The sequence below is a fragment of the Camelus bactrianus genome, chromosome 14, assembly GCF_048773025.1.
Source record: "Camelus bactrianus isolate YW-2024 breed Bactrian camel chromosome 14, ASM4877302v1, whole genome shotgun sequence".
NCBI classification, from domain to species: Eukaryota; Metazoa; Chordata; class Mammalia; order Artiodactyla; family Camelidae; genus Camelus; species Camelus bactrianus.
Window position 1 is genome coordinate 36,980,484 of NC_133552.1, and position 22,655 is coordinate 37,003,138.

The 22,655-nt window shown below is 34.9% G+C and overlaps 1 protein-coding gene across 7 annotated transcripts in view; it reads right to left on the reverse strand.

Moving 5' to 3' along the window:
- PCDH9 (protocadherin 9) overlaps window positions 1-22,655 on the reverse strand; it is an 859,400-nt gene that overhangs the window by 171,336 nt on the left and 665,409 nt on the right. The window lies entirely within an intron of this gene.

The window sequence follows — 22,655 nt, forward strand, 5'->3', positions numbered from 1 at the left end:
TTTTTGTTGTTTTTTGTTTTACATCGATGATATCTATATCTGTGGTTTATGTTTTTGTTTTTGTTTTATGGGAGACTTGTTGTTGTTGTTGTTGTTAGCTTGTGATGTTCAACTGTTTTTAACGCATGAGTTGGTGGCCCAATACTGTTTCAAGCAAGAGAGTTATCAGTTGTGTAAATCTGTAATTTCCTTAACTATTTCTTGTTTTGTTTTTTCTTTTTTGGAGGGGTGAGGTAATTAGGTTCATTTATTTATTTAACAGAGGTGCTGGGGATTGAACCCAGGACCTCGTGCATGCTAAGCACGTGCTCTACCAGAGTTATACCCTTCCCCCCTTAACTATTTCTTAATTGATAAATCAAGCACTTAAGTCTCAGAAAAAAATTTCCTGACACAGAGAACTCTGAGCAAACCTAGAGGATTTGTCTTCCCAGAACCTGATCCAAATAAGCTTTTCTCCCATATATTAATTTAAAATATGTATAAAATGTATTTCTCTGGTCAGAACTTTCTGTAGCTTTTTTCTGCCCAGCTTGCCTGCCCCTGTTTCAGGCTGTGCTGTAGAGAATCACAGCTTGTCTGAAAGAGAGCCTGCCTTTTCTTTTAGCTAATTAAGCCCTCAGTTTCTAGAAATGAGATATTCTTTTACTCTGGGGTATTAGTTTCATAGACTTCTCAGCTTCTCCTCTACATCTATTGTAACTGAAACTAAACCTCCCTAATGCATTCATCACCCCTAACAAAATAGAAAATTCCTTTGCCTTTTTGTTTCTTTGTTTAATACAGGCAAATATGGCTAGGACCAAGCTATATGGATTGTTTGATTAGTGGTTAGTTCTTTTAAGATGATGGTTAAGGATCATTTGGATAAAATACAATAGGGAAATTTAATAAGATGTTGGCTTTTATCAAAATTCTCAGGTAAATTTTGCTGCCTGGAACTAAACAGGTTTTGGCAAAAAGATAGTATGTGTGTGTCTGTGTGCCTTTGTGTTCAGCCAGCAAATATTTAGTAAGACCTACTATAATCCAATAGAGAATACAAACATTTTTCATCTAGTACCAATCAAGGTCTCCCAAATGTGCCATTTTAATGAGTTAAGTGACATGTTGGTTTCCAAGTTCAGTACTAGGAAAGATGATTAATTATTTATTCTTTAGTCTAAACCCTTTCAATAAAGTAAGATACTGAAAGGAATCTGGTTTCTTCTTGAGGAATTGAATTATTCAACTTAATGGGCAGATATTGGAGGGCTTAACTCATATACTAAATCATAGAGATAAAATTATTTTTATCAAAGTGTCATTTTTTCAGACAATTTTAACATAATATACCTATTTTATACTGGCATTTTTGTCTCATTAGAAAAGGTAAGTTTTTAGTTTGGACAACTGCTGATTACTCACCAGCATCCATTCCCTCCTCACCTTTCCTGGACACATATGTTCTATTACACGCTTTCCCTCTGGAGCTCATGGGTTTTTAGTTAAGCTGATTTGAGATCATTGGAGTGTATACTAAGAGGTTCCATCTCCTATTGTATATAACTGTCTCAAATTGCATGCTGCAGGTAACCCAGACCGAAGCCACACATGTATGGCATTCTTCTAGCTACAAGCTTGTTTCTCAGATGGGTATACATGACCCAAATTGTACTAATGAAATGAGAGAGAAAACTCACCTCGGACTTTCAGGAAAGAAGGTCCCACTCTTAAAAGAAACATCCTGGAGAAACAGCAAAAGACACACTCTCTGTCCTTTCTATTGTTGTATGACTTTTTTCATGGTATTTACTATTAGTTTCCTTGACTTACAGTTACTTATTATTCACAGTTAGAATCCCTTTTAAGACAGTAAGATCCTTGAATCTAGAGTCTTTGTCTTATGTATCCACATATCTCTATACCATCAAATTTTCTCTAATAGAGAACATATTAAAGCTTCCTGAAGGTAGGGAAGTATCTTGCAGATCATTCTATCCTTGGCATTAAATAAGGCTTCAATATATATTTGTTCAAAGCTAGGCAACTAAATGAATGATAAATAGATGGGTGGATGTTTTGCAAGTAGCATTAGAGGAAAACATGATGCCGGGTTAGGAATACTGCAAGCTGTCAGAAAAGATAGATGGCTTTGCTGGCCATGCTATAAATAACCACCAGGTGCCACTCAGAGCTGGTGGAAGCCTCATCCTGCCTGACAGTCATTGATCTGCCGCGCAGCAAAGAAACAACCTTTTGTGACACCACTTGAGGAGAAAAGGTTATGTTTCACATTTAAGATTTGAATAATAAGGTCATGATCAAATTAAATAAATTTCCCTGGCCAACACATGAAATATATACAAATTAATACAACAAATTAGAGACATTATTGCAAAGAAAAGGTGAGCCGGCTGGAGCTAAGTGTGATCCTGGAACTCAGTCCTACTGAATGTTTTATTAATGAAGAGGCAATCCCGCCTCATTAAAAATAGCCTAAGAGTGAGTTCTTGCCACCCATGGGATGACTCTAAACTGCAATCTAGGCTAGAATAGCACAGAATAAATAAATAAAATCATAGATATGTTTCCTAAGTGATCACAAACATATTAGGGCATATTCCATAGGCAAGCAAAATATTCAGAGGAAAATCACATATAGGAATTCTTACACTGACATCTTTTTTCAGGCTTGTATTAAGTCAAGTCTCATGCTTGGCATTTGGAGGAAACTTTGATTGCATTTTATATTAGTCTGGCAAGTATGGTCCTGTGGGGTTTGAGTACTAGCTAGCAAGTCTTCCCTTATGAGACAAAGCAACAACTGTATCCCTAACTTCAATTTTCAAAGCTAATACAGATTGTTCTCTTTGATCCCCATCTAACAGTTAAATCTTCTATTATGACAACAGTTGCCTTCGTACATTTAGCATGTGTCTATACCTCATTTCACATACTTGAGCAAATAGCAGTAATCCAAATGGTTTCAATTTTAAAGAAGCAAAACTATCCATCTGTGTTTCCTACAATGGGGACAATTTAATTGAGTAGCATATAAGGCATTTTAAATCCTTAAGTGTGAATGATCAAAAAAAGTAGCAATTCAAGATTTCTCAGCTGCAAATAACCTAACACGTAAAGATATGCAGTTACCAAGGAATTACCATAACCAAGGAAAAAGCCATAAATATATATTTAAAACACTGTTGTATCATCAAAACTATGCACTCACTCCTTCAACAGATTTTTGTGAATTTCATACTTTGTACTAGCCATTGATGTAGGCAGTTCGACAAATTGGCTGATGTATTAAAAAAGCTCAGTTTGTCATTACATTTGCTTTTCATATATATTCACCTATGGACCACATGATCACACTTATCATTATTAATGATAATTGCAATGCTTGAAAGTTTTAATAACATTTTCAACATAACAGTAAAATATATATGATTATGAGCTCCATCACTGCTAAATAACAATGGCAGTGATGACCACGATCACTCTGAATTTCATATGTAAGATCTGAGTTAAAAATAATTGTATGCTAATTTATTGATGAGGAAAGAGACTGTGACAAAGGGAAGGGAATGGAATGTAAACATTCTGTCCATGAGAAAGCAGAGATGTGGAACATTACTGGAAAATGAATCTAGATGGCCAGAGAACAAGGTCAACAGAGCCACAGAACCAGTGAATTTTCTATTCAGAGACTTGCTTGCTTTCAGGATGGCAGACCTTCAGAAAACAGCTCTCAGCTTTCGGGGCATGAATTTGTACTAGCTGATAATAATTGTCAAGATACTGAGACATTCTATCACAGCAATGTAATGAATAGATGGTGTTGGCATGAACAACAATCTACCCAGGCTGACAAACAGTGAAATGCAAATCTAGCAGAGGTAGCTTTAGTTTTTGTCAATGAACCATTAAATGATCAAAATAGCTGTGTCGAGTTTGCTGAGTTTGAGGAGATAAATGTATCCTGACTGGATATAACATTTACCTAACTAGATGTGTGTGTCCTATCATCTGTCTGTCTTCTATCTTTTGTACTCTTCATCCTCTAACTTTGCCAACAATTGGACCAGAAAACAAAAACTCTGGAGCTAGCAGGCTTTAAGAAATATGCATATTTTAAAAGTGTATATAAAATTAAAAAAAAAAATTAAAAGCATGGAACCACATCCAGAGTGTAGGAGATTTCATAGGAGAACTGACTTGGTTTCCTTAACATACTCCTCACATGGAAAAAAAATAAAAATGGATGGGGGGAAATAGCTTTAGGCTTTAAAGAGACTAATTATCCATAACAACCAAAAACAATGTCTGAATTTTGCTTAGTCCTTGGTAAGGAAAAGACAACTCTACAAATAATCTTCTTCAAACAATTATGGACATTTCAATAGAATGATAATAAAGAATTACTGTAAATTTTATTAGGCATGATTATGGGTTACATAAGAAAATATCCACATTTGTTACTAAATTATATGTAGTTACAATCCATTCAGTTCAGTGAAACTTACATTACAGTATGTAAGATGTTAGATGGCATGACATGATGTGTAGGAGTTGCTTTAAAGTTCTTCAAGGAAAGAAAACAGGAAGGAAGGAAGGAAATGGGGGGGGTGGGAAAATATGGCAAGATTTTAAATTTATATAACTGATTAACTTAGTAGATAGGTAAGTGGAGGTTCATTTTACAATTCTTTCTATGCTTGTGACTGAAAAATTTCGTAATTAAAAAAAAGCAATAAAGAAAAGCTTCTGGCAAAGTACTGGAGATTCTTGTATCTTCCCTGGTCAAGATCTGATTTCTAATTCTTGTTTAGGTCCAGAAACCTGTATTTTGAAAGCAGGTACTTTTAACACAGGTGGTCAGGAGGTGAAGCTTTGAGAAACACTAAAGAGAATTAGATTTGCTGTCTGGAATGTCACCTGAGATCAACCTTCAAAAGCTGCTAAGTACATTTAGTTGTTACTGTATTCAAAGGCACCCCGTCTTGGCCAGGTGGGGATTGGGAGTGAGTTCTGCCTGGTCAATCAGAATGCAGTCCTTCCTTTTTGAACATTAAGATGATACTTCTTTTTTTAAATTATTTTTTCCGTTTTTTTACTGAAGTATATAGTCAGTTTACAAATTTATGTTAATTTCTGGTGTACAGTATAATGTTTCAGTCACTTCTATGATTGCAATGGATTTTTTTAGTTTCTGTTTATTTTCCATAAATATAGTGGAAATATCAAGAAATGAGTGGTACTCATAAACCATTTATATTTAATAAGTTATGCTGTGTTTTACATTCTGCAGAATCTTACTTACTATGCTTAGTTTGATATAATTTCAACTGAGTCGTATAGTTTTGAATTTATGCTCAAAAATCAACTATCTCTCCTTCCTTCTTTCTCAAGCTGTCTCATACCTGAGAGAGATATTCGAGATTGTGTTTCAAATGTTACACATTAACACTTAGGTATTTGAGACCAAAAGAAGTTAAGAGAAGTTTTTAGCATCACTAGGTGGTAGTAAGATGTCCAGACTTAAAAGCAGGTGTTTTTGCTCCCCATGAGGAATGAATAGCTAAGAAAGTATGCAGAGTAGAGGAAAACCTGCTTTAGGCATTCTTATTATTTTTGACACTCTGCTCTCACTAAATTGCAACTAAAGTTCTCTTTCTCGAGTTGAAAGAACAAAGGCAAGAAGTGTTGGCAGGACAACTCTGCATTGACTACTAATCTACTTACTTCCTCAACATCCCTATGGTCTAAAAAGGAACCTTCAATGTTGTGAAACTTGTCCTCTCTACATAATGTTGCAATGTCATAGCTCATTTCCAACCCCTACATGTATTCAAATGTTCAAGAAGAACATGCCATGGTTTAATCAAAGAAATATCTCCATGATATTAAATGGATGTTCCAACAATAAGACCCTGGAAATATATATAAAAAAGAAAGAATAAAATGAAATGCTGGTATCTTGTACCATATCCTGTGGGGGAAGGGAAGAGCTAAAAGAACAAAGAAGCAGTTGTCATCTTGCCTTTGGATAAATTAGTTCTTAGAGTTGAGCCTTGAGTTTGGCTCTTAAGTTGTTTGGCAACTACAACAAAAGCTGTCTTCATTCAATGGACTCAAAATACAATACCAGAGCAATTTTTAGATTCAAACAGCTAAGATGCTAGGCTGTCATTCTCAAATGTCACATGGCAATAGTTCCCTTAAAGAACAACAAACAGAGTGAAGTGTGAAGGGAACATTTTACTTTCCATCACTGTTTACTTACATTCTGATGGATATGTCAGACCTGAATGCCTAAAAGCAAATGTGGACGGGAGAGACAAAATAAAAGCTTATAGATGTGGGTACTAGAAAACTCTTTATGCCGTATGTATTTTATCCTAGTGTTATGCTTGAAACATAACATTACTACAACTTGAAATGAAAAGAAGACAAGATTTGCGTGGGCAAAAAAGAAAAAGTAATAATGATATGATTTATTTTATTTATTTTTGTCTTCATACTCAATCTCTGAAACAGATTTTTTTTTAAATTTCAAAAATATCCATAGATGAAAAATCAATTTCTATGTTGGATATAGTTGAATAATGATGAAAGAATACAGTGCACATTAATTCATGTTTCAAAATGTGTCCAAAACAGTATGGCAGGGTGTAATGAACACTGTTGTATCAATTAACTAGCTGTGAGATCTGAACATCTCTGTGACTCAACTGGAGTTTTTGATTCTCAAGTGGGTAGTGATGGAGGCAGTGTTGTTGGTGGTATGAATCAAAATCTCTCAAAGAATCCAGTTCAAACCAAGTAGCACATGGGGTTGGTGGTAAGTCAGAACAGATATTAATCATTTCCTTTGAAATGATTGCAATAGCACTGATAGAAATATGCTAACTATGTGAACACCATAGCAACACATAAAAGGTAGACAACCCATTAAGATAATCTCCTCTTTTAATTCTATTGTGTCAGGTCAACAAATTATTAAATATATGACATAAAGAGAATAACTGAATTACAGTAATTGCTATTCTGGCTTGTAATTCTTGTGTATGTCTCAGGGATTTCTTTTCTCCTTCCCTTTTTTTAACGTATAAGACAGAAAAAATAAAATTTCCTAACAAAGTAAGTTTTTAATGGGATAATGGACATGAAACATTCAGCAGGGTAACTGGCTGTTAGGAAGAACTCAACAAATGCTGGTTACTGTTACTTTTATTGGTGCCATCCAAAATCTGAGATGTCAAGATTTTTACATTATGAAAATTACAGCTTTAACGTATTTTTTTCTTTACCAGTTTCCAAAAAATAGTTAATTCACTTAAAAGAAAGACTACATTATAGTCTTTGTGTCTGGATTCCCTATATGTTTCCTACTTTTATTTTCTATTTCATTTCTGTAGTGTATATTTTGTTAATACCTAAATTAATATTCTAATATCACTATTTTCATTACAAATGAGATGCACTCCTTGTATGACAGGGCAATTACTTTTTTTCTTTCCATCTTTCTACACAGCATTTCTTATTTGGTTGAGAATAACAATAACCAAAAAATCCTTGACAAAGCTAATACCTGAAATACAATAATTCACATTTCAAAGGACTTTATTCAGTTTAATTATAGCTCTAATAGTTATAATATCTCCATAGGAAAAGGATAAGCAAGAACTTTTAAATTTAATGCAAAACATAAGAAATCTCTTGTACATTGTTGGTGAAATGCAAATTGGTATAGCTGCTATGAAAAACAGTATGAGATTTCTTCTCCAAATTAAATATAGAACTTCCATATGATCCAGCAACCCTGCTTCCAGGTATATATATATGGAGGAAATGAAATCACTATCTCTAAGCGATATCTACACCCTTGTGTTCATTGCATCATGGCAGCATTTTTTATGAGGACAAGGAAATAACCTAGATGTCTATTGGGATGAATGGATACAGAAAAGTTGGTATATATAATATATTACCATATAATATATATAATATGATAATAATATGAATATTATTCAGTTATAAAAAGGAGGAAATCCTGCCATTCATGAAAACATGAATGAATCTTGAGGGCATTATTCTAAGTGAAATAAATCACAGAAAGACAAATACTGTGTGATATGACTTATATCTGAAATCTGAAAAAAACAAACTGGCAGAAACCAAAGACAGATTGGTGGCTGCCAGGGGTGGGGGCTAGGGTGGGGGAAATTGGTGAAGGTCGTCAAAGGGGACAAACTTCCAGTTATAAGATAAATAAGTTCTGGGTTGTAATGTACAGCATGGTGACCATAGTTAACAATACTGTATCGCATTTTAAAAAACTTTTTTAAATTTCTCACCCCCCCAAAAACAGTAACTACATGAGGTGATAAGTGTGTTAACTAACCTTATTGTGGTAATTATTATGCAACATACACACACATAAAATCACTACACTGTACACCTTAAAACTTATACAATGGGTAAAGAAGAAAAAAGAAATTTCAACAGAAGGACCAAATTTAGAAGAAATAAAAAATAAAATCACATTTAATTTAAAATTTAAAATGCACATCTTTAAGAGTATTCTATGCTAGGAAGTTTGAAATTAATACTTTGTGTTCAGCTTTCCTTATGAGAGCGACATCTTCTTGACTGGGAGACTCAAGCACTTCAGTGTTTTACACCTCATTTCTCCATCAAAGAAAAAAAAAGTCTTAGATTAAAGTATTTCATCACGTGGTGAATCATCATTAAACATTTGCTGACTCTAAAATGTCAACTCCATTCTCTTGTGTCATAAAGAATTTCATTAAACAGCATAGGGGAAAAGAGCAGAGTGATTTTAGGAAATTCTCCTCTCCATTCATTATAAGCTTTATTATTTCTCTCCCAATCCATTTTCTCCCAGCAACTATAAATGATCTCTTATTCATCCAAATGCTTCTATCTCAACTGCAGGTTTATATATTTAAGCAAAATGTACCTAGAATTAAAAAGTAACTTTCTCAGTGGTGGGCAATAGTAATCATCCGGTGAATTCTAAAGGTTCAAATATGCAGGCATATTAAATGATTAAGATAAATGAGGATTGCAAGAAATAGTCATTGTAGGAATATGCACCCTAAAGAACCAAAAAATCAAACTGACCCCAAAACTCTCTCCTCCTTCATCATTAGCACACGCACTCTTGAAGATCTTCTAATGAGGTCTGTGCATTTTACTTAAGTGGAGGCATTTCCTCTCTGGGAAGGATAAAGAATTCAGAGCCTAAGTGACAAAGTGCTGTGTCATCTAACAGAAAAGAAGGCAGAGGTACGAAAGCATTCATAAAGTCTGAGCGCTGCAGAGTGATTTCTGGTCTGGAGTGATGTGTTAGGCATTGAGAAGGTGATATAAAGGCTTAATTAATAGATAGGTGAGAAACAGCAGCTTTTTAGCAATTTTGCCCATGGCCAGCTTTGATATTCTCTCTGTGCTGTCAATATGACAGCTACTGAGCTTTGGATTAGAAATGTGCTTAAGAGCTAGATTTAATTAATTAAAATTTAAATTTAAAAACTGGAGCAGAGTAAACTGTTTTTGTTAAAAAGACCATTGTTTTAGTAAAACTTAATTTCATGTTAACTATTACAATGCATAAAGTATTATTTTAGTGTGCACATACATTTTACCCTTTTTAACGGAGCTATTAGAAAATTCAGAGTTGGCTCACATACTTCTACTGGAGAGGGCTACTAGACTACCTGTAAAAAGTGTGATCTATTTTATATGATCAGAATTCATTTCTTAACGGTTATTATATTTAAAAAAAACACAAATGATTTCTTCTTTTTTATAAAAAGTGAAACTATATAAAAACACATTTTGAAAAAAATAATGATCTCCTGAGGTTAGCAGTTTTATCTGCCAACAGTTTAGATAGTTTTCCCTCATATTGTGAGAGGATGTGAAGAATCTGGAAGCACATGCTTATGAGGAATATCTAGAAATCTAAATAAGAGTTAACTTAATGAAAAATAAAACTTAGTAAAATAGAAGTAAACACTGAAGGCAATTTGATGAAATATTGGTAAAGTAAAAATCCCACTGTAAAATGTTCCTTTAAGAACCAGTCAGTTCCTTCCACAAAAATGCTTATTATCTGTAATTTGGAATTGCATTGAATCTTACTGTTAATTTATCTTCATAAATGCATGCTTATTCTCCAATATCACATAATTCTTCCACGATGGAATAGCTCATTTGTCAAAAGTTTACATAGTAAATATTTTTGCTCTGTGAAGAAACACTGAGATTTCATTTTCCAAAATACAGTGTACATATATCAGTGTTTTGAGGGAGGTGGTTAAAAATATACATTTCCAGGGTCTCATTGGGGACTGTTTGATTTAGTAAGAATCTGTATTTTATCAAACACACAAGATGATTCTTTTCCATAGTAGATCTAAATGATACTTTAGAAATATTATTTTAAGAAAGCCCTACTATGTAATTTTCCTTCCTTTACTGATATAGTTTCCTATTTTTTTTTTATTATATGAAAAAGAAAGCACGAAGGAGATGTAGTGTGTTAGATGAGGATAATTAGATCCACTAATAATTTCTGGGTGAATGTGAGCAAGTAACTTGATTCACCTCAGCTTCAATTTCCTTATCTTTACAAAAGAAATAATAATCTTATTGACCCCATCTTATTTTAACCAAAAAAACCATAAAGCGAAAGCCTTTTATACATATGCATCTTTCAGGGGCTGATCTGAAACTTAATATTTCCAATTTTATGTTGTTATCTTTTCCTCTACCTCTTTCAGTCAAATTACACTTAACTGGTCAACAGTTATGCACAAAAATTCAGAAGGAACTTGTTACATGAAGGGATACAAAACAGTGAGGTCAACAGAAGAGACAGATCATGGGTGAGATGTGCCAGAGGCAAAGTTTAAAACCTTCTTACCATTGTCCACAAAACCCACTAGTCAGACTGATGCCTAATTTCTAATCCAACTTCATCTCAAGCCACTCATCCCTTTGCTCACAATTTCTCAGACACACTGACATCATCTTTGCTCCTCAAATACCCTTTCTTTCCTGCCTCTCCCAGATGACCCACTGTACTCACTGGTTCATTTTGTCCTGCAGAGTGCAGAAAAATACATTTTTTTGAAAGGCCTAGGCTGATCCTTCTTTCTAAAATGGTCTGCTGGACCAACTTCTATCTCATGAGTAAGTTTATTTCCTTCAAAGCGTTTTGTGATATTTGTAATTATTTATTTATTTATCTGATTACTTATTTATCTGTTTAATGATTTAAACTTAACTCCCCCTAAGGTCCTATTCCCACACTTCTTTTCAGCTTCTTCCTTCAAAGGATGACATCTGTTCTTCTGTCTCTTGAATACTGTTGGCTCAGTGAGTGAGACCATCACAGACCACCAAGTCCAGCTGGTTTCCACTGAATGCAGCCCCACAAGGAAGCCCAGGCTAGACCAGAAGACTATTGCCCAGTCAACCCACAGAATTGTGAAAAAGAAAATGATTATCACCTTAAACTTTGAAGTTTTAGGTATTTTGTACATAAATAATTTGCACACCTTCAATAGATTAAATTTCCGTGAGCACAGAGACTGTCAATACTAGTTATTTATCCCTGTGTTCACAGACCCAGAGCTATGGCCAGCACAACGGGTGCTCAATAATACACGTGGAAAGAGGGGACCAGATAAAGGAGGGAGCTGACACACCTGGCCTGCTAGGAAGAGGTTTGAAGGACACATCACACAGGATCCAAGACTGAGTGAGTAATACTTATGAAGAGAGACACTCTCCAGTTAACATCTGTTCCCATGGTCATCTTCCTCCAAATAATCTTAACAGATCACACACACCCTTTCAGTGGCAGCTAATTTCATTGGGATAAATTCAAACTCCTTAGTGGATGTAAGGATCAGGCCACCCAAGGTGGTTGTTCTCTTGGTTCTCTGTACATCCTCTACTCGACCAGTCCCTGCTTCACCTACACCTGCTCACATGACCGGCCTCCCCTCTTATCACGAAGCCTAATCAGTAAATACCTACGTACTTTCCCTATGTCCCTCCAGGACTGCTGCTGCTGCGTCCTACCCACAGTCTGCTGTCCACGGCAGGGTGTCACTCCAGGATCTTTTCACTTCAGACATGTAAGATCCCCCATCGATTAAACCACTGATGTCACTGACTTTGGGCTCTTTCTTTGGTTCTGAGGCTGGGCAAGTACGGGGCTTTCAGGCCTGCAGGGCACAGCCCAAGAGCAGAGCAAACATGATCCACTAAAAACTGGCATCTGTATTCCGTTCCTGTGTTATTTTCAGAAACTCCACCATTGCATAGCCTGCATTCTTTCCATATCGGGTTATGTATCATTTCCAGACATACTGTGAGCTTTGCTGTTGATGCATCTCCCTTAACTCTATTCCATCTCTAGAATACCCCTCCCACCTTTCCCAGCCTGGGATAACCCTAGTCAGCATTCAAAGCCTACTTCTATTTTCATCTCCGATGAGATTCATCTCCTAAAGTGGGAGAGTGCTCTGTCTCCCCATATAGTTCTTGCACATATGTAGGGTATATCTCCTAACCATGGTCAAAGAGTGCTTTTTAATACTTATTTTTCTGCCTTTTGAGATTATGCGTTCCTTGAGGGTAGACGGCAGGCCTCATTGTCTTCCCTTTCCTTGGCAGATAGATATTCTCTATAAACAGCTGTGAAGAGAACCAAATAATGCCTAGAAGTATTTGGTGGGGGAGATGGAGTCAGTATTCACATTGTCTTTTGTGAGCCTGTAATGTTGCACATGTTTTGTTTATAGAGTTGAATTACTCTACAAAACAAGCTTGGAAAATTTCTATGATCATATTTCCCTAACTCAAAATTTAAAAAGTTGTAAACTCCTGCTATTTCTCATTCTTTCCTCCCACCATGGAAGATGGGCATAATAACAGTCTATTTCAAGGTTCCTTGGAAACAGAAAAGCATGTCAGAAATGAGAAAATGCTCATGGATCATAATAAGAAAGAAGATCAATTTACAAACATCATTACTAGAAAAGATCAAACTGTTATGGTCATTATTCTTTAACTCAATAGGTAAAGACACTGAGTGGGCTGGAGTCCATTCTGTGGTTACTGAGCAGGTTAAGGGCCTCTCTGTTCTAATGCACAGAGACCATGTCGGTTTTAAATCCTGATTATGGCGCCAAACGATGAGAAAGCTTAATAAATGCTTAATAATGATAAGATACCATTTATTGCACTTGAAGCTATTTGAATTTAAAATAAAAATGCAAATGACTTTCAGAAGATAACTTTACAAAGTGTTTTGTAAAACCACCTTTGCTTTTGTAAATAATAGCCAAAAGGAAGACTTTTTCAATATCTTTAAATGTCTATGCCTTGCTTTATAACACCAGATTAAATGCAACAAAAGTTCTTTGTTGTGTAGGAAAACCTGGAAGGTTGTAACAAATGATGGACAAGTTCTCATTCTTAGGCATTGCCTATAGCTAGAGACTTGCATATTTTTATTGTTATGATGGTATTGATTGTTAAGTCAACAGAAAGCTATCACAAGGGATTGCAAATTTCTATACCAATACTCTGTTCTGTAACATTAAAATGTCATTACTGAATCACCAACTTTTTTTCCTGCTGTAATATTATTCTCTGTTGATTGCCTGCCTGAGCTGAAATTTGAAACTGTCACCCTCAGACTTGCAAAAGTGATTCAACTTCACTTATAAGGAAAGTGAAATTAAATATTCATTCATGGGCTGAATTTCAAGTTCAAACTGTCTGAAGCTCCTTAAGGCAGAATGTATTTAAGTTGAAACACATTTTCCCTTCATTTTTATGCAGCAAAAATTCAGAATGGGTATCATGGGGTGACAAATCACAAAATAATAATTTATTTTGATCTTTGCATGGGGGAGGGCTGAGCTTTCCTTCTTTCTTCTGCAACCCCTCTACTGTTTCTGACCAGCCCTATTTATCTCCTTTGTCAGGAAACCTGTATGTGTATGTTTGTGGGTGTTGTTTATTGTTTGATTTCTTTATGCATCATGTTCTAGCATTAATCAAGTTGTAGAGCATCTAAGAATTCAGTGAAAACATAGGCGCGTCGATCTGTGTCTGTCATAGAGACAAAGGATTACTCAGTGGTAAGTATGCAGACTCAGTGGGTTAAAACCCGGCTCGACTTCGTGTTACCTCGGTGGCTTTCTGTAAGCTACCTAACCTCTATGCCTCGGTTTGTCTGTATGGTTACTATAAAGATCAAATAAACTATTTGATATAAAGCATTTAAAATAGTACTTGGGACACAGTTCCTTCTAAATAAATGTTGGAAAATGAGTATTATTTGTTATTTGGACTCTTATTTAATAATGATAATTTGCATTTGAAAAGAACCGGGTATTTTAGTTATTTTTGGAACTCCTCACACATTATTTTATCTCATGATCAGAACAAGGACATAATAAAGTCCCAAACATTAAGAAGAGTCTAGAAATTTGTGGCAAATGTCATACGTTGGTTGTTCAACATCCTTTCTGCCTCCTTTTTGTGTAACTTTCTACAGAGCAGAAACTGGAAAGGTAAAAACTGCATTTTCCAGATGCTTTTGCATCATAATCTGAGTTAAATTTAATTTTAGTTTTTTTGGGTTTTTTTTAACCAATCAGATAGACTTAGTTACATTTACACTCTGAATCCAGTTACATGAAGAACAGGTGAGGTGCCATGAAGCACTTTTGCTGGTGTGGATTCTAACAACATGTATCTCTGTTAGCAGCTCTGTGACTCCGTGGCTCTTTACAAAGGAGGTGGGACGTTCCCCCAACAATCAAAGACAAGGCCAGGGACTCCAGGGGATGGAGCCATGATTGGAAGTTGCACCTAGAGCCTGCCCTATGATTCATTCACTGAATGCACTAAGCCACCTTTCTGTTTAAGTGAGTTAGAGTTTTGTTTGCAGACGAACCTTAACCTATTCAGCATTGAAGCCAGCTGGACTTGGATGGATTATTGTCTCTACTTTTACTGAAGGTGTGACCTTAGAGAAACTACCAAGATGATGTTTACTATAACTTTGCCATCTATAACATGAGGTTAATAACACCTAACTTGAATTATTGGAAAATAAAGACAAGATGTATAGAACACTTAGTAAAAATCAAAAAACGGAAGATCATATGTAGGGGAAGAAACTGAGGCCCAGTGTGTTAACTGGCTGATCCATGTCTTCCAGGCTATTCTGTGGTAATTTTGGGACTAGAATCTCATCTTTAGGTACCTAGTCAAATGCTCTTTCCATTATACCAATTTGCTTTTCAGAAGGAGTAAATACAGCAGGAGCTATTCTCTGCTTCCAGAAGGAATGTGATGTTTGATGAGATGGTTTGCTTTTTATAATGCCTGAAATGTATACAAGACTATGAGTTTTCACATGAAAATGGCAAGTTGCTAGCTACAGCTTTGCATCACTGATATAGATGGGTTAACAATTGGTTTATATATTTTACTGTAAACTATGGACCCAGAGCAGTGGATCTCAACCCTGCCTAAATATTAGAATTGCCTGGGAAGATTTCAAAGTTTACTGAAGCCCAAACACCACCCGGCCCAAAAAACAAACTAGATGGTTTGTTTTTAAAAGCTCCTTAGGTAATTTAAAAACAGGGCCATGACCCTTGGGTGCAGAGTGAGAATTTATTGTCACCTGAGGATAGGTAAAGCTAGAAGTAACTTCTTTACCCTCTTTTCTGATAACTAAGAAAATTATTCTCAAAAAGAAAACTTTTGCATCAAGGATCAAGAAAGGATCTTTAGACAGCACCAGATCTCACCTCTCATTTTCAGGAAACCAGATAGATTATTGGACACCATCCTGGTCTCTCAGCCACACACTCAGAGTAGAAATATATTGCTCTGTCCATCACCTGTGGGGCTGAGGGACTGGATGCCACCATGTCCCAAATACTGACTTGTATGCCTGTCAAAAGCACATTAGCTTTCTCTCTTTTCCATGTCGCTTTCTCTAACAAAACATTTTATTGAAAAGTGCATTAGTCAGATAGCAGACATTGAATTCTTCACTCTTGTGTTCCTCACTAGTAGTCAGAACATGAAAGAATGGACATGTACTTTGAAATACAGTTGTCAAACAAGTACAAATTACATCAAGAACTTTATAGTCAATTAATCGACGTTTCACAAGCACTGTGACCTTCATTAGGCAGGGAATCTTGGCACCCAGTGATATTCACAAGAAGCCCACCCTAAATATTGTCATTCGGGATCATCCATCATGTTAGCCTAATGGATTATCATTTTACTAATTTCTTATACATTATGGCAAGAATGAATATTACATGCAACTATAGCCAAACTAGTCATTAAAAATATGTTTCTGTTTGCAATGAAGAAACTAGAAACTACTTTTTTTCAGAAACTGCTATTTTGAGTAAGACAGACCTTGGTTCAAATCCCAGTCCCTTTACTTAGAAGCCCTACGAAACTCTCTTCTTTCATAGGTAAACTGTAAAACTGAGAAGGATTTCTCAGGGTCATATGAGGATTAGATGAGATTATAAATGTAATGGGTTTGAATTCTGCTTGACACATAATAGACACTTACAAATGTACCTGTTGAAAAAGATTGTTATATAATATTAGGTGTAAAATTGGTAAAGTTATGTTGTAGTAAACAAAAAGAAACCACAAGATTCTCAAACTATTAGATATGTATATAAATACACACACACTGTGACTGAGCTCCAAGTTCTCCTCAGCTTGACTAAATTTTAGGCAGGTTTTCTCCTGACTCTAGACTTTGGAACTCCCTTTTCTTAGAGTACTTACTTTAAAAAACCTGAAATTGTAATTTTTGTCTTTACGAAATGATGCATCCAAATCTCTCAGCTTCTTGCCGGTTTCACAACCTAGGAAATATCCTTCTCAAGGATCTTGGAGCCATCTCTTCGATATGTAAACATTGAAGAAGCTAGTACCTCCAGCTTAGTCATAGATATGTGGTAATTAGCAAACATAGATGGCCTAATCAAAGAAAAAAATTGCACACTCAAGAATAACTAAATGAACTTGACTCAGCCACGGACTCCCTGCAGTCCTCCAGTGTTTTTTCATTAGTTCATCTCGATGGTTAAAAATCCTCTCACCTTCTATTTTGGTGGTTCAGTCTCTGTCTTCTGTTACCATAGTCTTGAATAAAGTCTACTTTGCCTGTTTAATTTTGGCCAGCACAATTTTTGCTTTGACAATTCACACAGAGTCCAGTGACATCTTCCTGGAACTTAGCATTTTACATAAAGATTTGGAAAGAAAGATGTAACTTAACTGGACACAAAATATTTTTCAGTGAAAACAGACATGAATATATTATGGGGTAGAATTCAATTTTTGTATGTACTTATAAAGGAAAGAAATTTCAAATGTATTTCCACATAAAGATTGACCAATTTGGTCTGAACTTGCAGCCTACAACTCTATGTTTTTTGATGTTCACTCTTTCCTTCCTAAGGAAATTTCAGCAGAAAATTTTGAGAAGATCCGTCTCAAGGTATCTTTCAGGTTTATAAGTCATAGAGGCTACACTGAATAATGAGTTATTAATATACATCATTCCTTCTATATCTTCAGTAAAAGCATTTTTGTTTAATCAAACAATTGAGTGTTTTGCATTTTAATACACTTCATTTTTATAATGAATACATTACATGCTGCTCAGGGATTTAATAATTTTTTGTTTTTGTTTTCTATTTATAAAGCAGCCATGTCTTCAATTGTGTATTTTGATTGGGGAAAAAAAAAAAACATTTTTTTTAAATCTTTACCTTATATTCTCTACTTACAGAGTAGTTATATTTGCATTTTTAAGAGGATAAAATGTTTGCAAAACTAGACCTTTTAGGTGACCTCTGAAATTTCTCATTGAAGTGCTGTTAAATTTTTATTAGCTATACACAATTAGGCAAAATTTGAAGACCAAGAAATGTGTGGTGGTAATGAGTCCTCTGCTCACTAAAGAAAACCACTCTTTCCACATCATGCAGGATAAATGGTGTCAATAAGGCCTGAAATCGTGAGGAGCTTTGAAAGTTCCAGTGCCCCTCAGAATTAACATCCCGAAAGATTCTGATACTAAATTCATAGCATTAAAATTCCTGACGTATTTATGAAACACACAATCACCATAAATTTGAGTATCGCTCTGAATAAATATGATCATGTTTACATAAGTTTTGCATTGTAGTTGTTTTTCATTGTATATATAAATATAGTAGAACAACCTACTTAATTTCATAAATCCCTATAAACTTAAATTGGGATTTTTATTCCTCCACTTACTAGCTGCATGTCCTGGGGTATATTATTTACCCTCCTGGAGTATTAACTGCCTCATCTCTAAAATGCAGACAAGAAGATCACACAGGTCTCATTAAGTGAATTAAATGAGATAATTAATGCAAAACCCTTGCACAGTGCCTGCCATGATGTAAGTGCTCAATAAATGGTGGTAGTGGTGGTATAGACTGATCGGGTCATTATAACCAACAGGTTTTGCCTATTTTTTTTTTGAAATCTACTCCATTTTGAAAGAAATGTTGAGACAGCTTTACCATCACGTTAATGAAGCTTAACTTTTAGCAATTCTCACTTGTACAGGTCTCTCCCTAATTAATATTTACTTCCTTAAGTAATGTCTGTATTACTAATTTTATATTCTTTTTAAAAAATAGGGTCCCATGACTTTTATAATATTTAGGTCTAGATCCATACCTACCTACTTTTCTAATGACCTTTTGCAGAAGCATATTAAACATTAATTTATTCAACAAAAAAATACATGGATACATGAGGAATTCTATGTATGTAACAAACAGGCTTAATACAGATCTATTAATTATTAATCAACAGAGTGAGTCAATTATATATAAAGACTTATACCTTATAAAATACATGTGGCTTTTATTTTTATTTTAATTTTTTTCTACTTTTTTATTGAAGTATAGTCAGTTGACAATGTGTCAATTTCTGGTGTACAGCACAATGCTTCAGTCATACATGAACATACATACATTCGTTTTCATATTTTTTTCACTGTAGGCTACTATAAGATACCCAATATAGTTCCCTGTGCAATACAGTGTAAACTTGTTTGTCTATTTTATATATACCAGTCATGTGGCTTTTAAACAACTTTATTTAAAGCTACCTTTGACTGAGAAATGGGAATGAATAAGACATTAAATGAGAATAGGCTCTGAGAGTAACTAGGAAGGATTTCAAAGGAAGGGAACGGAGAGGTTTCACACTCTCTACCGTCCTGGCTGGGCCACCACAACATCCATAGATGCTGCTTATCTGTCCCAACAGCTCATAAGCTTGCGTGTCATATTTTAAGAAGTTTTAAAGACACACACACACAATCTCTAGATTTACAAAAAAGTAAAAAAAAATGTATTTCATATTCTATATTGTTGATTTGATGAGGAAGTCCCTACAATTTAAGCTGCAGAGCTCCTAACTCCAGCAAAAAGACACACTCTTATGTATACTATAAAAACAGGCAAATCTATTTCTGTTTGCCTGTAAAACAACAGATGTTCTTCTGTGTCAGCTAGAACATTCTATATGCCAGGGTGAAAAACATGCCCCTTTTCTTGCATTTTACCATTACTCTCCTCAACAGCAAATGAAAGCTTTTACAAAGCTGCTTTTTTTTTTTTTTAAAGTCTGCCATAGTTTATGTAATAATCTTTAAAAATACAAATCTATTTTTAAAAAGCCTCAGGTTTCCTTATGTCTAAGCTCTTTGAATGCTTCCCTTTACATTTCTTTCCAACCACCTGTCCCTAAATATTCCTTCTTTTACATAATTTCCTCCATCCGCCAGCCGTGTTTTTCTGCCCTTGCTCTCTTCCGAAGACAAAAGAAGAGGAAAACTACAGGCCCATCAATCAAAAACAACACACTCAGCACCAAGTCCAATAATGAAAACCATGATTTCATAAATCATCTTCCACAGGTTGGGGTCATCTTTAAAGAAAAAAAAATCTTATCAGGTGCAGCTGAATATTCTCATGGTCTTTCATTCCTCAGTCTTTAATGAAAACAATAGAATGGCTGACAGAATACAAATGTGTAACCTTTCTTAACTTAAAAAAAAGTGCCCTGACTGTGCCCTTGAAATAAGTTGAAGTAGAGGTTTTTTTCCCTCAAAAAGTCCAGCCATTCTCTTCTTGAGCAGTTTGGCAATGAGTTAGCTTCCCCCACCCTCTTACTCTGTTTTTAGTGATGTGTGTTTAATTCAATCAAGTGGAGATTAAATTTAAGAACTCCGTTTCAAAAAGCTGTTTCCTGGCAGTGACTAACACTAACTGCAGAAGGAGGTTTGACACGGCATTTTTGTTTTAGCTGAATCAACAACTCTTGGGTAAATTCTGTGCTGTGACCCTGAGCCCACATCTACATATTAGGGAGTTACATATGCAGTTGGTAATCACGAGGTGGATTCAGACAGAAAGGAGATTTATCCCTTTAAAAATACAGACTGTATTTGCAAACCTGGTTAAATAGGTCTGAGTCAAATAAATTTTGATTAGGCATACACAGTACCGTATACTTAATCAAAGTTCTCAAATTGATTTTTCTAAGACGTGGCTGCCTGGCATATCCCAAGTCCCTAATGTGATTCAATAAAAACTATTTTTTGGACGTGAACTAGCCACACTTATTGTGACATTCACCTTGTTCGAAGACCTAGACCTGGTTTGAACAATGTGAAATTCATTTAGCAGTGGGATGGCAACATGGTGCGGGGGCACGTCCTCACGTAGACAGAGAATGGCAGTGTGCCGAAAGAACAAATCGTTTGGGTTTAAAAATTAATGAATGGGAAAATGAAGTAGATACAGAAAGAAGATAGACATGCAAACTGAGTTGCTGAGTGTAGGTAGGAGATGCCTCGGGCAACGCTTTGCATGAAATTTTTAAAGCCTATGATACAGAATTCAGAAATCCAGTGCTGGTGCACTTTTGTAGCTGACGTGAGTGAGAAAACCAGTCGATTTAGCAAGCTCCCATTGTCTTTTTTAGTAAGCATTCTGGAAGCCTCTATTCAGAAGAGGTTGCTATTTACAGGCATTTTGAATTCTTACCAATTTTCTGCCTGCTACATAATGTAAAAGCCATGAATGGCTACACTGCGTCATTCACACTTTCAACTCTATGTGATTATCTGGTCCACTGGGCTACTGTAGTGTATCTCTGAAATGAATTGAAGATAAACCCATAATAGTCCGTCTCAGACAGAGACATTTGTCTCAGTTTAAATTAAGGGCTTAAATATCTACTTATTTCCATTCTGTTTTGTAAGTACAGTGTTTTCATCATCATAAAACTGTATTAGCTCCCTGATTATACCTGGAATTTTGCAAGTGCTGTGAGTCAGCTACCAATTTCATTCCTGGTTGTTTAGCATCCTCACTCTAAAATAAATAACAGTTATTGAATAAAGAACAGAAAATTCAGAAAGGATTTGTTGGAAATTTCCCTCTGGATACCACACGATGTCCAGTTTTTTATAAACAATATATTTGTGTGTCACCAAAGTACTCATATTAACTTCTTTGCTCACACAAACACAACACAAAATATTTGAATAAGAAATCAAAGCATGACTGGTGTTTGAACAAGTACGAGTTTGCTACTATCTAACCAATTAGGAAGAGCTGCTAATATGTTTAGTAACTATATGTGAATAACATCAGCTAATCAAATACTTTGTTATTAAAATATTCTTAAAATAAACTAATTTTAAATAAAGGTGGTAAAAAAATACATATATTATCTAGGTAAAATTTAAAATAAGAAAATAATTATCATGTATTGTCTGGGGAATTCAAATCCATGTAGAAAAATTTTAAAACCCATACATACATAGAAATAGTATGTCTGGGCAGGAAGAGGAAAGACTGTTGTATCTGTAATGTTTTATTTCTTTCATAAAAATTAAGCAACCAGAAACAAATGGAGTAAAATGTTAATATCTGCTAAGTCTAGGTAGTGAGTTCATAGGCATTTCATTTTTTTTCTACATAATTAAAAATGGATAAATTGAAAATATTATGCAACAAAAACATAAATGAGTGGTAAAATTGACAGAAAATTATGAATCCTGTAGAAGCAGTCTATACAAATTTTGCACAAATGTAAATCTGTTGTTTATTGCTTCAATTCTTAATAAATTTAGTATCTTTTCTATACTGAATTTCAAATTTATAAACAAGTGTCATTGAGAATGCAAAATCAAGATTCAAAAAGAGATGACCTTTCTGTGTGTTTAGGAATGAATTCGTATAAATTAAACCTATAGTGTGTGGGTTTTTTTTTTTTTTAATCATTGACTTAGTTTTAAAATCAGTTGTGCATTTGAGGAATCTGCATTGTTTTGTGTGTTTTCATACAAAAGGATGACTACTACATTTAAAAGTTTACAATGGACCATTTTTTCTCCCACAGCCACAGGTTATGACCTTGTTGAAAATAAAACATTTTTTTCAGAATATGTTCTGAACATCATTTGAAATACTTAACTTTTAAAAGAAAATTTT